Source organism: Cenococcum geophilum (assembly GCF_001692895.1).
Source record: "Cenococcum geophilum 1.58 unplaced genomic scaffold K441scaffold_21, whole genome shotgun sequence".
In the NCBI taxonomy this organism is placed as follows: Eukaryota; Fungi; Ascomycota; class Dothideomycetes; order Gloniales; family Gloniaceae; genus Cenococcum; species Cenococcum geophilum.
In genome coordinates, this window is record NW_027137579.1 from 220272 (window position 1) to 236931 (window position 16660).

The window sequence follows — 16660 nt, forward strand, 5'->3', positions numbered from 1 at the left end:
TAGAGTTACGGGACTTATATAGTAATTCTTCTAAGATTATAGGGTTAACTTTCTAGGGAGGTATAACGACTTAGGCTTAGTAGCGGAGGCGTTTATTATTAGTGTCCTTAGGCCTTATTTCTAGTAGCCGGCTTAGGGTATTAGGGAGCGTAGCTTTGCTGCTGGGTCTATATATAATTATAAAGTTAAGCTATAAAAGGAACTCTGCCTACTAGATTTAGCGCTAGTTTAGCTACTTAGTAGTTATAAACGTCTGTAGGTTTTTATAGTTGGTAATAATTTTAAATAGCTCCTTAGTCCCTTATAGCTTAGGACGCTATTCCTCTAAAGCCTTAACAATAACTAAGAGTTCTTTATTATAGATCTCGTAGTTATACTCTAGCGCAGAGTGTTTTATAGAGAAGAATATAACTAGTCTTAATTTTCCGTTATTATTATATTGGGAAAGGACTCTACTAGAAGCCTAATTTAATACGTCTGTTTCTACTACTATTTTCTTCGTATAGTTATAGTATACTAGTACTAGTGCTAAAGTAAAGGCTCCCTTAAGGGCCTTAAATAATTTGGCTTATTCTAGTCCCTATAGCCATCTAATATCCTTCTTTAGGAGTTTTATTATAGGTGTAGCGATAGCAGAGTAGCCTTAGATAAATCGTTAGTAGAAATTCGCGAAGCTAAGAAATTGTTGTAGTTCTTTAATTAATATTGGGTCCTTCTATTTCTATAAGGCCTGTACCTTCTTAGGGTCTATAGTTATGCTATTAGTTAAGATAATTAAGCTAAGGTATTTTGTTTTAGTAGAGTAGAACTTAGACTTATTAATATTAATCTAAAGTCCAGCATTACTAAGTCTTTGGATAACTTTATTTATATACTTAGTATGCTTAGCGCGTGTTTTAGAGAAGATAAGGACGTTATTAAGGTAGGCGGTGTAGTAGTTGTTAAGGGCGTTATATAGAATATAGCGGGTGCGTTATAAAGGCTAAATAGTATAACTAGTATCTTATAGAGTCCGAACCGGGTAATAAATACTATAAGTTACTTATAGCCCTCCGCAATCCGGATCTGGTTAAACACAGTAATTATATTAAGTTTAGTAAAGTACTTAGCACCATAAAGTGCGTCAAGTGTCTCGCGGATTAGTGGCAGTAGGTATTAATTCTTAATAGTAACTATATTTAGGCCTTGGTAGTTATAGCAGATTTATATACCGCCGCTAGGCTTAGTAGCGAGGAGGAGTGGTATAGTAGCTAGTAAGGTTAATTCGTGGATAAAACCCTTATTTAGCATCTTATTAATCCACTTCTATATACCTAAGTTTAGTAGGTAAGAGTGGTCTATTTTTATAGTACGGGGCCTAGTTTCCGGGGGTAATCTTAATTTTATAGTCCTATGGTTGGTAAGGGGGTAGCTTATCTACGTTTTTAGGGAGGAAGTGCTTAATATATTTATTAAACTCCTTTAGTAGGCGTTATAGAATATCTTCGCGGGTTAATCCTGGTTTGGCTTTTAGGAATTTTTTAATATTAGTATTAACTATCTTCCGACGTAAAAGCTTAGGTTTAGTTTTTAGATTTATCTTAAGGAAGTTATAGAAATAGGGGGGGGAGCACTTTACGGGCTTCCTTTATCGTATAGTCGCCTTCTACTAGCCAGCGGAAAGACCTTTTTAATAGGTTTAATACTTCTATTAGGCCTATAGGCAGCTCTTTAAGTAGCTGTTAATACTTATCTTATTTAACTAGTTCTATTAGCTCCGCTATATAGATCCTTATTACCTTTATATCTTTTTATTTATAAAACTGGGTGAAATTAATAGCATAAGTGTATTTAATATTATCTAGGTTAGGGCATATCTAGTTCTCCAGTGCTATAGCTAGGCTAGTATAGCTTAGTTGGCCCAGAGGGGCGGAAATAAGGCGGCGGCCCTATATAGTACGCGCGGGAGACGGGTATAAGGTTAGGCGTTATAATGGCGCGGTTTCTATTATCTAGGTCTTAGTAGTTCTATAGCTAATCCTTGCTATAATATAAGCTATAGTATGCGTATATAGTATATAGCTTAGTTCTGGGTATTAGGCTAGGTAGTTAGGGTTTAAATAGTGCCTAGATTAGGGTTAGATTTTTAATAGTAGCGGTATAAAGCAGACCTTCTTCCTTAGTCTTAGTAGGGCTAGCTAGCCCGTCGTTTTAGTCTTAAGTGCTAAGGTAGTCTAGTCTTCCACTATCTTATTTCTTTACAGCTATATAGGCTCCCCTTTATTAAGAACGTCTTTTATTATTAGGGCTTTATATATAGTCCTAGGCACTAGGCTTAGTAGTGCTAAGTATCTATATAAGGCGTCCCTACTAACGTCGGTTATCCCTTACGGGAGGTAGTGCCTAGAGTAATAGTCTAAGTTAAAGTAGATCTTAAGTTTCTTAAAGCTAGGACGGGGCTCGTGCTTCTAAAGCTAGGGCATACTTAGGATAATTAGGGTAGTAGGTAAGAGTTTAGTAATAAAAAAGAGTATGGCTTTAGTATAGAGGCCGATTAATATTTAGGTGGTAAAGTAGTCCGTAATAAGCAAAGTTAGAATACTATCTATAAGGTGTAGTAGCCTAGGTACTAGTAGCTTCTTAGTTATAATATTATACTTTTTTATAATAGACTCTACGTTAGTAAATGCCATTATAGTACTACCGGAGTCTACTAGGCTTACTATATTAATATAAACTTAGGGGTATAGGTTACGTAATAAGGAGAGTTAGGTTTAAATAAGGATTAATTTCTTATTACTATTTACTGATTTAAGATTAAGTAGCAGTTTACTAATAAAAAGGACTAATTAATTTAGTAATAGGGACCTAATCTTCTTATCTTCCTCCTTATATAGTTTAGACCCTTAGACGCGACTTAGTCTAAGGGTCTACCTTTTAATAACTAGGGTATAGAGCTGTCTTAACGGGGTGGTCCAGTGTCCGTCTAGCTAGCAGTATTGGTCTTAGTTTTAGTTAGGGTATAGGAAGATAATACCTTACTAACAACATAGCCGTGTTCGTATTTGCTAATGCAAAGTTGCTAATACTAGGCGTTATTAACGGGTTGGGCTCCTATATAGGGCATAGTTTAGAGTAACTAAGCCGTAGGGTTAAAGGGGGAGGGTTATCCGCCGCGGCTATAATAGGCTCCGCGGTCGCCGCGTCTATAATAGACTCCACAGTCGCCGTATCCGCGGTTATTAGTTTACGTCGTTTAATGGGGTAGTATTAGAACTAGGTTTGCTGTCTTAGTAGGGTTATAGGCATCCTTTTAGTGGCCGGGCAGGCTATAGGTAAGGTATAGTCTATTATTAACGCGGCGCTTACGCTCTATATTTAAGATTCTATTAAGGTCTATAGGTTCTTTAGTTACTACTAGGGTTAAGGTTAATATAGGGGCAGAGGCTTAGGTAGGTAGGCGGTGGTTAGCGTTCTTCTTAAGGTTGGCTTAGTGTATATAGTTCGCGAGGTTCTTAGCAAATATATCCATCTGCTTACTCTAACCTATATAGTCGCTGTTGTTAATTTTATAGGCAAGTCTAAGTACTAACTCTTCTATCTTTAGAGAGATAAACTTTTGGAGTAGGTCCACCTTTTATTTATCTGTCTTCTTGGCGCGGACTATTAGCTTATTAAGCTCTCCCTTCTAGGACTAGTAATTACGCTTACCCTAAGGGAAATGGTTAAGCTTATTCTTTACAACCTAGGTTATATTAAGGACCTTATAGTAAGTAGTAAGGTCTTTAAGTATATCTTTCTTAGTAGGCCATTTCCACGTAGATATATTGTTTAGGTTCTTGTATATAAGCTCTAGGCCCTACTTAATAAACTTATAGGCCTTATCTTTTAGTATATCCGAGATGTAAAGGATCTAGGACTAAACTATGTTAAAGTAATCCCAGTCCCGGTTAAAGACTCCTTTAATCTTAATGTGTTAGGTTTTAAAATTAGCTTATTATTTTAGCGGGGTGCCTTTTCCGCTAAATATTAGCGGGTTTTTAGATCTCCGTTTTTTTTACTAGGTTACTACCGTTATTATAGGGGTTAATTGTTTTAGAACGGTAATAGTCTCTACTTAGGAGTTAATAGTTCCTGTCTAGGAAGCGATAAGGGTACTAAGGTTTTCGTTAGCTTTCTTATTAGCGGTGTTTATATTATATATATACTATAGTCCTACTTTAATATTGTTAAGGAACTCATTAATATAGTTAATAAGGGTAAGGTAAGCTTTGCTGGGCTTAAAGGTCTTTAGGTATAGTAGGGAGTAGCGGATTATCTATATAATATTAGGGTATGTCTCTATAAAGTGGTCTATAAAGATATCGCGGGGGTTTTAGGTTTCGGCCATTTTGGCGTTATTAGTGTCGCCTATTTAGGCGCTAGGTAAAAACTAAGGATTGTTTTAGGACTATTCTAGGGACGTATTAGTTTTAGCAGAGGCGTGTGTAGATCGCGATTGCTCTAGGGTGGAGGTTAATTAACTAGGGTATAAGGAATTAGTGATCGCGATAGGGCGTAAATTAAAGATACTATAAACTGTTATAGTGCTACAATAAAGTAGACTAAATAACTACGTTGTGGTATAAAGAGGGGAAAAAGGTAGAAAGGGGGTATTATATAGAAATAGTAGGGCCGGCCGCTAAGTCGCTAGTGGTGGGCTAGCTAATAGTAGGAAACAGTACGAGATAGTATAAAATAGTATGCGTTAGGTCAGTGCTGTGACAGGAACTATGTTATATACTTAATTGCTAAGGTTTATTGCGTAATGTCCTAGAGTTTTCTTTCCGCCGTAGTTACTACCTCTAGGTCTCTAAATATTTATGTAAGTCGCTCTATAAACCCTTTCTAGCTTAAGAATATAAACCGCACCTCTTAGTTAGTAGTTGTTATTCTATTTACCTATATCTCTATAAGGTAAGGCTTAAACTACTTAAGTACTCTTCCTAATAGGAATAGTCCTATATAGGCTATTTAATCTATAAGTGTTAGTAGCTTAGCTCCTTCTTATATAACCTTAAAGTGTATTTATATAAGGAATCCTTTAAGCTTTAATCTTTCCCCTAAGTATCTTTTAATTAATAGTAACTTAATCCTTACCGCACCTATCCTATTAACCCTTTCTTCTATTACTACGTTGTTTGCTATTAATTAGTCAACTATCTTTTATAATTATCCGACCGTTATAGGTTATTAAAAGTTAGTGTCCGCTATACTAGTATCTCCTCCTAACCTCGAAGTAGTTGCCGCCATTAATGGCGTTATAGTGGCTGCTTTTAGTGGCATATTATTTAACTTTCTACACTTATTACCGTAATTAGGTAGTAATTATATAACGGAACCTTGTAGTAGGTACTATAGTGGGCTTATTAATAGGCTAGGTATATAGGTAAAGCAAGTTAAAGTCAATAATGTAATAATAACTGGTGGAGTAGTTGCCTAATAGATTAACTCTAATTATATTCCGAGAATTACTATAAGGAAGGAACTATCTAGATAGCGACTGTAGTCCTTTAAATACGCAACCGTACTCCTATAAAATCCTCCTGGTATATAATATACGTATGCTTTATCTGCTCTATTACGGATTATATAGATCCTATAGATTATATAGATTATATTATATAACCTTAGTTATTATTCCTCATTATATAGTTCTACCGGCTCTATTCTGGACTGTGCCTAAATTAACTAACTAGCTTTTTCTAATTCTTCTCTAAGTAGTCGTAACATTGTACTTAAAGCGTCCGTAACATTCGTCCGTAAGAAAGTATCTTCTTATTACTATATTATAACAGCCCTTTATATATTGTTCTTTAAACCTAATTAAAACCCCTAAATCCTCTTTTTGTTCTAGTTTGGTAAGCCACTTAGCTCTTAATATGCCTATTTTAGGCCTATTAGTGATTCTTTATATAGGTACTCTATCCCTTATACGACCTAGTATACTAAATCTCTTGTTTAGTTTCTGTTCTTACTATAAGGTAATTCTTGCTCTAAATTCCTCTATAGTTTCTTTCCTTTTACGTCTTATAAGTAGATCCTTAAAGTTATCTTACTTCTTAATTTTAGTATTAACTTTTTAATCCTTAGGCTAAACACTATATTCTTCTAGTAAGTCTTCTAGTATTAGTATTTTGTTAGGGTGCTAAGATCCTAGAGGCCTCCTGCTAGGATTTTAATTTTCCTAATTATTTTAGTTGTTTTAATAGGCTCCTGCTAGGAGCCTACTAGGATCTTAATCGTCCTAATTATCCTAACAGGCTCCTACTAGGATCTTCGATTTTCCTAATCGTCCTGTTAGGCTTTTAATAGAAAACTAGTATTTTTTAATCGTCTTAACAGGCTCTTAATAGGAAACCAGTATTTCCTAATCGTCCTATTAGGTTCCTGGCGGGATACCCCCCCTAAAGCAATACTCTATATATACCCCTTAAGCGATACTACTAAGGCTCTATATAAGGCTCTGTATAAAGCTCTATATAAAACTCTGTACGAAGCTCTATATAAAGCTCTATACAAAGCTCTACACAAAGCTCTATATAAAGCTCTATACGAAACTTTGTATAAAGCTCTATACGAAGCTCTATATAAAGCTCTATACGAAGCTCTGCATAAAGCTCTATATAAAGCTCTGTATAAAGCTCTATATAAAGCTCTGTATGAAGCTCTATATATAAAGGCTCTATATAAGGCTTTACGCGAAGCTCTGCGTATAAAGGCTCTATATAAAGCTCCGCATAATATATATTACTATCGGGTCCCCGCTATATTCCCGATAGCCTATACGTGCCTCTGCTAAGTTACCCCCTTTATAGCCACCTTATTTTTTACCCTTCCTTATATCCTCCCTACCTTAGGAGGTAAACGGCAGCTAGTAGAGGACCGTCGCCAGAACTAGACGATCGTTGCCAAAACCAGACGACGACCGTTTAAACGACTAGCCAGTAAACACTACGAACGATTTAATTAATTGATCGATTAAATTAAACCAGAGCTTCGATATTAGCCCGTCACTAAATCGAATTAAGGCCTCCTAGGGAGGCACCCCAGACGACTACCGTTTAAATATACAGCTAGCGAACGGCTATAGAGAACAATTTGAATTAATTAGAGCCTTCGATTAGGCCTACTCCTCCCCCGAATTAAACCAGACACTAACGCAGGTAGGTAGGCAGGTAGGTAGGCAGGTAGGTAGGCAGGCAGGTAGGTAGGCAGGTAGGCAGGCAGGCAGGCAGGCAGGCAGGCAGGCAGGCAGGCAGGCAGGTAGGTAGGTAGGTAGGTAGGCAGGTAGGAGAAGGCTATTGCTAGAACCAGAGACCGTCGCCAGAGCCAGACAATAATCGCTTAAACAACTAGCCAGCGAATACCACGATTGATTAAATCGAACCAGAGTCTCGATATTAGCCCGTTACCGAATTAAATCAAATTAAGGCCTTCTAGGGAGGCACCCTAGACGACTACCGTTTAAATATATAGCTAGCGAACGCCTATAGAGAACGATTCGAATTAATGCAATTAATCGCAATCGAATTAAGCAGAGTCTTTAATCGGGCCGACCTCTCCCCCAAATTACAGATACAGATAGGTAGGTATAGGTAGGCACGACAGGCAGGGACAGGCAGACATAGACAGGTAGGTATGAATAGGTAGGATGGTAGGACAGGTAGGATAGGCAGGCACTAGGCCTAGTTAGGAAATCAGTACACGACCGGCGGATTATTGAAAATACCGCCAATTGACGGTTTGGAGCCTCTGCGAGAGCCTTACCCCTTATCTTTTTAATTGATCGCTTAACGCCTAAGTAGATACAGACACAGACATAGACATAGGTGGTAGGTAGGAAGGATCGATTTAGATTATTTAGATTGCTTAAAGCATCGTATATATAGAATAGGGCCTAAAATTAACCTAATTTTTATATTTTAATTGCTATAAATACTAGAGTATTAATATACCTTATTTTGAAATCTAGAATTTTAATTGTCCTAATTGTCCTAATTGTTTTAGAGGTCCTAGAGGTCCTAGAGGTCCGTTTAATCTATTTAGTCCGTTTAGTCCGGGCGGCCTCCTAATAGGCTCCTAATAGGAAACCGAGTGTAAGTATCTTTTAGAGATCCTGGCAGCCCTAATAGGAGCTATTAAGAGCCTATTAGTACTATTAGGAGGCATAAACATTTTCCTAATAAGGTCTATATATCTATCTCCTAGTTTAATTACTATTTATACTATAGATTCTCTAATCTATAAGGAAGCCTCTTACCTCTTCCTTATAGGTGTCCTTATTCGTGCTCTAAATTCCTAGTCCCTTAGATTCTTTAATCTTAAGCTTGCTTCTAACTTAAGCTTAGCTCCTACCTTAGTCCAACTAGGCTTAGATATTCTTATCTCATCTTAAGAGTCTTAAATCTTACTTATTTTATCTTAAAAGTCTTATACCTATAGGAAACTCTATCCCGAGCTTATTTATATATCTTTAAACTAAGCTATTGCTCTACTCTACCGGTTATCGTCTATTATAGGTCCTTAAGCTTACCTTATCTCGTTTTAAAAATCTTAGTTATCTTTTATCTTATCTTAAGAATCTTAAGCCTTTAGCCTTTTGCCTTTATTAAGTACTAAAGTAGCTTATCGTCCTACTTCTCTTACGTCTTGTAAAGCGATAGATATTATATCTAGTAGGGTCTTAATCCCTACTAATGTTCCCTATTCTATAGTAGAATTATCCTCTACCTTTAGTATAATATCTTTAAGGTCTATATATTCCTAGTAAACTACCTATATTACCTTATCGTTATAGAGTGTTTCGCCTATGTTAAAGTTATTATCTTTAATATCTAATCTGCGAACTAGTTCGTTAGTTCCCCTATACTCTAAGGATTTTAGCTCCTATAGCTAATAGCTTACGCCATACTTAGCGTCTTTATAAATTTGGCATGCGTTATTATAACAAAACGCAAAACTTCTAATTAAACACTCTTTTATTCCTTATAGTATACTATTATTCCTCTATATATGTGTATCTTCTACTACTAGTCTAGTTCCCTTTATTGTATAATAACTCTAACTCTCTTTGCAATCCCTTATAAAATAACCTTATTTCCCGCAATTTATATAAGCTCTATCTTTAAACCACTAACTTTGCTATAAAGTCCGCCTAAATATCTTCTACTACTAAGATCCCTGGTTTAGCCTCTGCTCCTTAATCCTATAATTACTAGATTCTTAACCTTTAGGTTTTTATAGTTTCTTACTCTATCTCTTATAGGCTTCTTAAGTACCACTTAGGTCTATTAGCTCTACGCTATACTATAATTTCTAACTTTGCTTTAGTTATTACGTACTTTACGTCTTATATAACTATAGAACTCTATCCTAGCCTCTCTTAGCCTATTCCCTTTAGTAGATCCAATTATTAATCTTAATTACTTAATCTATTAGTTNCNNTAGGGTATCCGTATCTTCCATTAGGATAATCACGTCCTAGACTTTAGCCTTAAGTCCTTGCTTATACTATGCTATAAGCGCCTTATTATTCTACTTAACTTATATAGCTAACGTCTAAAACTATATTATATACTCAATTGCTAAGGTTTACTATATAATATCTTAGAGTTTTCTTTCCGCTATAGTTACCGCCTCTAGGTCTCTAAATATTTATATAAGTCGCTCTATAAACCCTTTCTAGCTTAAAAATATAAACCGCACCTTTTAATTAGTGGTTGTTATTCTATTTGCCTATATTTCTATAAGGTAAAGCTTAAACCACTTAAGTGCTCTTCCTAATAGGAATAGTCCTGCGTAGGCTATTCGATCTATAGGTGTTAGTAGCTTTACCCCTTCCTATATAACTTTAAAGTACATTTATATAAGAAATCCTTTAAGCTTTAACCTCTCTCCTAAGTATCTCTTAATTAATAGTAACTTAATCTTCGCTGCTCCTATTTTATTAACCCTTTCTTCTAGCGCCGCATTATTAGTTATTAACTAGTTAACTATCTCTTATAGTTATCTAACCGTTATAGGTTGCTATAAGTCAGTATCTGCTATACTAGTATCGCCTCCTAACCTTAAAGTAGTTACCGCCGTTAATAGCGTCGTAGTGGCTGCTTTTGGTGGTATATTATTTAACTTTTTATATTTAATACTATAACTAGGTAGTAATTATGTAACGGAACCTTATAGTAGGTACTACGGTAGGCTCGTTATTAGGCTAGGTATATAGGTAATATAAATTAAAGTTAACAACGTAATAATAACTGGTAGAGTGGTTGCCTAATAAATTAACTCTAATTGTATTCTAAGAATTACTATAAGGAAGGAACTATCTAGGTAGGGACTAAGGGTCCTTAAATACACAACCGTACTCCTATAAAATCCTTCTTATACGTAATATACGTGTACTTTATCTACTCTATTACGGATTATATAGATCCTATAGATTATACAGATTACATTATATGACCTTAGTTACCATTCCTCGTCACATAGCTCTATCGGCTCTATCCTAGACCGTGCTTAAATTAACCAACTAGCTTCTTCCGTCTCTTCTCTAAATAGTCGTAACATTATACTTAAAGCGTCCGTAACATATTGCCTATTATTAAATTTAGAACTAAAGCGAATTAATACCCGCCCTAATTAGTAGAAGCGACCCTAGAACCTATTAACTATACCTATAGGAGCTAGAGTAGGAAGATAAGCCACTGTAGTCCCTACTCTAAAAGCGGTTACTACTATATATCCGCGAGCCTCGCCTAACCCGCCGCGTACTACGCCCTTAACTAGTAATCGCCGTAATACCCTAATTAACCCTGCTATGATTACCTGCTATAACTGCAACAAGGATAGTTACTTTGCCTTATTTTACCTAAAGCTAAAGGATATAGGCAATATTAAGGAGATAGAGAAAGGAGAAACGTTTAATAAGTCGGGAAAAGAGGAACCCTAGGGAAAAACTCCCCCCTAGGGTATCCTATTAATCTTAAAGAGATTAATCTAAGTCAGTTAATGGGTAGAAAATACTTTATAGTTCTATATATAGTATCTTAAAATAGATATGGAGTTAATACAAGCGCCCTTATTAACACTAGAGTAAACGGCTTTGCCTTTATAAATACTGCCTATATAAATAATGTTGCTAAGTTTCTAAATATAAAAGCTACCTAACTAGAGAAGCCTGTTTAAGTAAAAGGCTATAACGGCTAAGCTGGTAAGCCGGTTACCTATATCTTAAAGTTATATATCTATCTTAATAGATAACGCTAATATAGTATCCCCTTTTGCATCCTAGACCTAGGATCCCACAATATAATCCTTAGCCGAAAATAGATGTCCTACTTTAATATTTGGCTGAATGTCTAATAAAGGTAGTTTGTCTGGCCGGAGGATAGACTAAAGTTACCCTCTTTTATTAGAGAAATCTAAACCAACCGCGAGACACTTACCGCGAAGGCTAATCCTACTTACTAGTAGGATATTACTGACCGCGACCTAGCCTTTACCTAAGAAGATGCCCGTTATAAGGCCGGAAGAAACTCTTTTATACTAATAAAGATACTTCCCTAGAGTGCTACGGTTAATAAAGACTTTACTTATAGTAGCAGGATAGATAGCGATGTAGATAATATCTAAATTACGCAGATCTAACTAATATAGAAGAGAATATACTAATAGGATATAAGGGACAACCTCCAAAAGATATAATAGGAGCTAAAAGAAGTATTAATAACGCCTTTACCCCGGAAGCCCCTAAGGTCCTATACATCCCCATTGTTACACAACCCCCCTGCGGTAGATATTGCTGCGATTAGCGCTATAGTATTCTACTTTAATATGTATAGGAGGGATAACGAGGTCTTTATAACTAGCTTATATAAAATTAACCAGATTATTAATAAGAGAGAAGAGAAGCCAGCTAAGGAAACTAATGAGGAGTTAGTTAAACGCCTCCTCCCTACTATCTATATGGGATATAAAAATGTATTTTTAAAAGCGGCTTTAGATAAGTTGCCCCCTTACTAGATATACGATTATAAGATTTAACTAAAAGCCGACAACTCGCTAGGCTATAGCCCCCTCTACTAATAATTAATGGATAAGCTAAAGGCAATAAAGCAATACTTACTTAATAACCTTAAAAAGGGGTTTATCGAGCCAAGCTAAGCCCCTTTAACTTCCCCTATCCTATTTATAAAAAAGCCTAATAGAGGCCTTTGTTTATATATATTGACTATTAGAAGCTAAACGCTATTACTTAAAAGGATTAGTACCTTATCCCTTTAATTAATAAGACCCTTATACGTCTAAGTTGGGCAAAGATCTTTACTAAACTTAATATTCGCTAAGCCTTTTACTAAATTAGGATAGATCCTACAGCTAAAGACTTAATTACGTTCCGTACCTGTTATAGGTCCTATAAATATAAAGTTCTTCCTTTTAGACTGATAAACGGGCTGGCTATGTACTAAAGATATATAAATAATGTTCTTTTCAATTACCTTAATAAATTCTGCATAGTATACCTAGATGATATTCTTATATACTTAGATAATAAACTTAAACACTAGGTTTATATTAAGAAGGTTTTAAAGAGACTACGGAATACAGGCTTATAGGTTAATATTAAGAAATATAAATTTGGGGTAAAGCGTATAAAGTACCTCGGGTTTATTGTTACTATAGAAGGAATTAAAGTCGATTTTAAAAAGGTTAAAGCAATCCGTAACTAGAAACCCCCTTATACTATAAAAGGGATCTAGTCCTTCCTTGGTTTTTATAACTTTTACTATTAGTTTATCCGTAACTATAGAGTTATAGTAAAGCCTCTTATATGACTTACCCGGAAAGATACGCCTTTTATCTTTAATAATGACTATATAGAGGCCTTTAGAGAGTTAAAAGATCGGCTTATCTCTTCTTTAATCCTTTATTATTATAACCTAGACCTTAAATTAATGCTAGAAACGGACGCTTCTAATAGAGTTATAGTGGGAATCCTATTATAGCTATATCCGGACGGCGAATAGTACCCTATTACTTTCTTCTTAAAGATAATAGACCCGGTTAAGTATAACTATAAAGTATACAATAAAGAAATGCTAGCTATTATTTAATTGCTGTCCTAATGGCGCGCGGAGCTTAAAGGCATAAACTCTTATATTAAGGTTTATACTAATTATAAAGCCTTAAAGTATTTTATAATAATAAAGCAGCTTATTAGTTAATAGGCTTAATAGGCTAAAATACTCTCTTAATTCTTTTTTACGATTATGTACCGCCCGGGTATATAAAACGCTAAGGCTAATGCTCTAACCCGGAGGGAATAGGACGTAGGCCCTTAGGACGAGCTAAAGGCTTAATATCGTATACGCGCCCTCCTCCGTCCTAAATAGCTTAACCTATATATTTTTAAGGAACTAAACTCTAAATAGAATAAGCTAGCACCTATAAAAGGAGAGTTCTTAGACGAACTAATAGGATTAGTTAACCGTATCTTAACCGTAAACCGCATAGCCGAATCCCTAAAGGCCCTCCGCGACTAAGCCTTAAAAGGTAACCCTAATTTAGAAATGGAAGAGGGACTGCTCTTATACTAAGAACGGCTTATAGTTCTAAATGTTAATAACCTACGGACAGAGCTAATCTGGGAAGCCCACTACTAAGTCTTAATGGTATACCCTAGTTAAGATAAGACCTATTAACTACTAGCGCCCCGTTACTATTAGTAAGGACTTCTATCTAATATAGAATAATTTATTAGGAACTACTACGCCTATAAACGCGTGGATGCCCCTAGGGATCGCACTCCTAGGTAGTTATAACTATTACTAGTTCTAGAACGCCCTTGGCAATATATTATAATAAACTTTAAGTCGTTTCTAAAGGACCCCTATGGCCGCAACGCGGCCTTTATAGTAATTAACTAACTATATAAGTAATCTGTCTCCCTCCCTTACTTTAAGACTATAACTGCGAAGGATATAGCTCGCCTCTACATCAATAATATCTACCAATTCTACGGCGCTCCTAAATTAATTATCTCTAACTATAGTCCCTAGTTTATATCGGATTTCTAGAATAAATTCTGCCGTATCCTTAGGATTAAGATTAAGCTCTCTACTGCATTTTACCCTTAGACTAATGGCTAAACTAAGATTATAAATTAGTATCTTAACTAGCGACTACGTCCCTTTATAAACTACTATTAGGACAACTAGTTGGAATTACTACCTATAATAGACTACACGCAGCTTACGCTCCCCTATAATAGTATAGAGATATCACCATTTAAACTGCTTAACGGGTACGCACCGTAAACGTCCTTTGATTGGAATAGGCCTACTAAACCTATAACGGCTCGCGAACGCCTTAGCTATAAAGAGGCCTAGGCATTTACCGAGAGAATATATAGGGCCTAGGAGACTACTTAAATAATTATAAAAAAGGCGTAAGAGAAAAAAGAGGCTAACGTAAATTAGTATTGTCGCGAAGTAAACTTCTAAGTAGGAGATAAGGTATAGGTATTAATAAAGAACTAAAAAACCTAGAGGCTAAGCCGTAAGTTAAACTACTAAATGGCTAGTCTATATAAGATTTTGGAGAAGGTAGAATACTCCTTTAAGGTTATACTACTAGATTTAATGAAGATCTACCCTATTTTCTCCCTAGACTAATTATAAAAGGCTGTAAATAACTCATTGCCTAGACAATATAACGACCCCCTACCGCTAATTTAGATTGCAGAGGATAAGAACTAGGAAGTTAAAGAGATCCTAGCAGTTAAGAAGGTCTATAGTGTCTTAAAATACTATATAAGCTAGGTTGGCCACAATAAGGACTTAGAATGGTATCCTGTATCTAATTTTAAGTACTCCCCCTATAAATTACGGGACTTCTACCTAGCCCACCTAAACCTCCCCGGACTACTAAGCAAATTAGATAGCTGGATTAAATGCTAGGAAGAGGGGTTAGATAATTATAATAATCTAGATAATAATAAGGAACTTAGATAACGCCTAAGGGCAGGCTTTTTTAGGAGGAGGGGGTGATGTAATAGTGCTGGGGCGCGTTACCTGCCAAATTCTGCCAACCTGTTATTGGCTCGCTTATTACTAGCGGCTTGGCGGCCCTTATAGGATATCTGTTTACTCTGCCTCCTATATATACCTCTTCTTCTTCTCCTTAGCTTAGTATCTTTACTAGATAGTAATCTACAAGCTTTGGTTTAGAGGTAATTATACGAGCTGTTATAGTAGCTTAGTTTAGAAATATATAAATAAGTACGGGATAGAAGTTCCTAAAGATATAATATTTTTAAAATAAAATAAGTAAGATTTAAGACTTTTAAGACAAGATAAGAATACCTAAGCTTAGTAGGACTAAGGTAGGAGTAAAGCTTAAGACGGAAGCAAGTTTAGGATTAAGAATTCTATAGAACTAAGATTTTAATATATAAATAAGGACCATTAATAAAGGAATTAGAAAGTAAGAAGACTTTAAAAATCTACTTATAAGACGTAAAAAGAAAGAAACTATGGCAGAATTTAGAGTAAGAATTACTGTATAGCAAGAGCAGAAACTAAATAAGAGATCTAGTATATTAGGATGTATAAGGGATAGAGTACCTATATAAAGAGTTACTAATAGACCTAAGATAGGCACACTAAGAGCTAAGTAGCTTATTAAACTAAAGTAAGAAGAGGATCTAGGAATTCTAATAAGATTTAAAGAATAATATATAAAGGGCTATTATAACGCAGTAATAAGAAGATACTTTCTTACGGATAGACTGTATATACTTAAGAAGCTATACTAAAAGTGGTATAGGCAACAACATAATAATAAGTGGGAAGATTTCTATATATAGTTAGATAAGAAAGTTATCTAAGACTACCCAATTATAGAGAAGGCCATAACTTATATTAAAGGAGCCTTAATTATAATATTAAAGGATCTAAAGGAGTAATTAGAGGACTAAAAAAGTAAGAGGTAAATCTTAGTACCTATAAATAAAGTTATAATGCTTAAATTAATATAAAAGAGGTTTAAACTTAAGAATAAAGATAAGCTAAGAGTTAACCTAAGACACTAAGTATATTATATATTGGCGTGGATTATATATATAGATAATATATATAATATATATAGAGCACCAAAAAATAAGCATTAAAAGTACTTAGTAAGAATATATTAGGTACTAAATAAGGCAAAGTTTAGAAATGCTAAGTATATACATAGTTAGTATCTAGTAAAAGTTTAAGGATAAGGGAACTTAATACTTTAACTAAAAAGATTCTTTACAGAAGAATGCCTAGATAGATAATAGTAGTAGGAATGTCCTAAGAATATATATCTATAGTATATTAGAGATAAAAAGCGAACTAAGTATTAGCTAAAAGTAGACTAAGTATAAATAGGATCTAGTAGCTAGTAGTTAGGAAAAGTAGAGGCCTACGGAACTAAAGGGAGCTAATAGTAAAGCCTTAAAGCCTTAAAGGAATTTAAGAACAATACCTAAATTTATAAGTTAAATAGTAAGATTAATAGTTTAAAGTATTAGTAGATAGTAGAGTAATAAGGAACTATATTTTACTAATAGTAATTAAAAGGATAGGGTTACTATATAGAAAGAAGGAACATC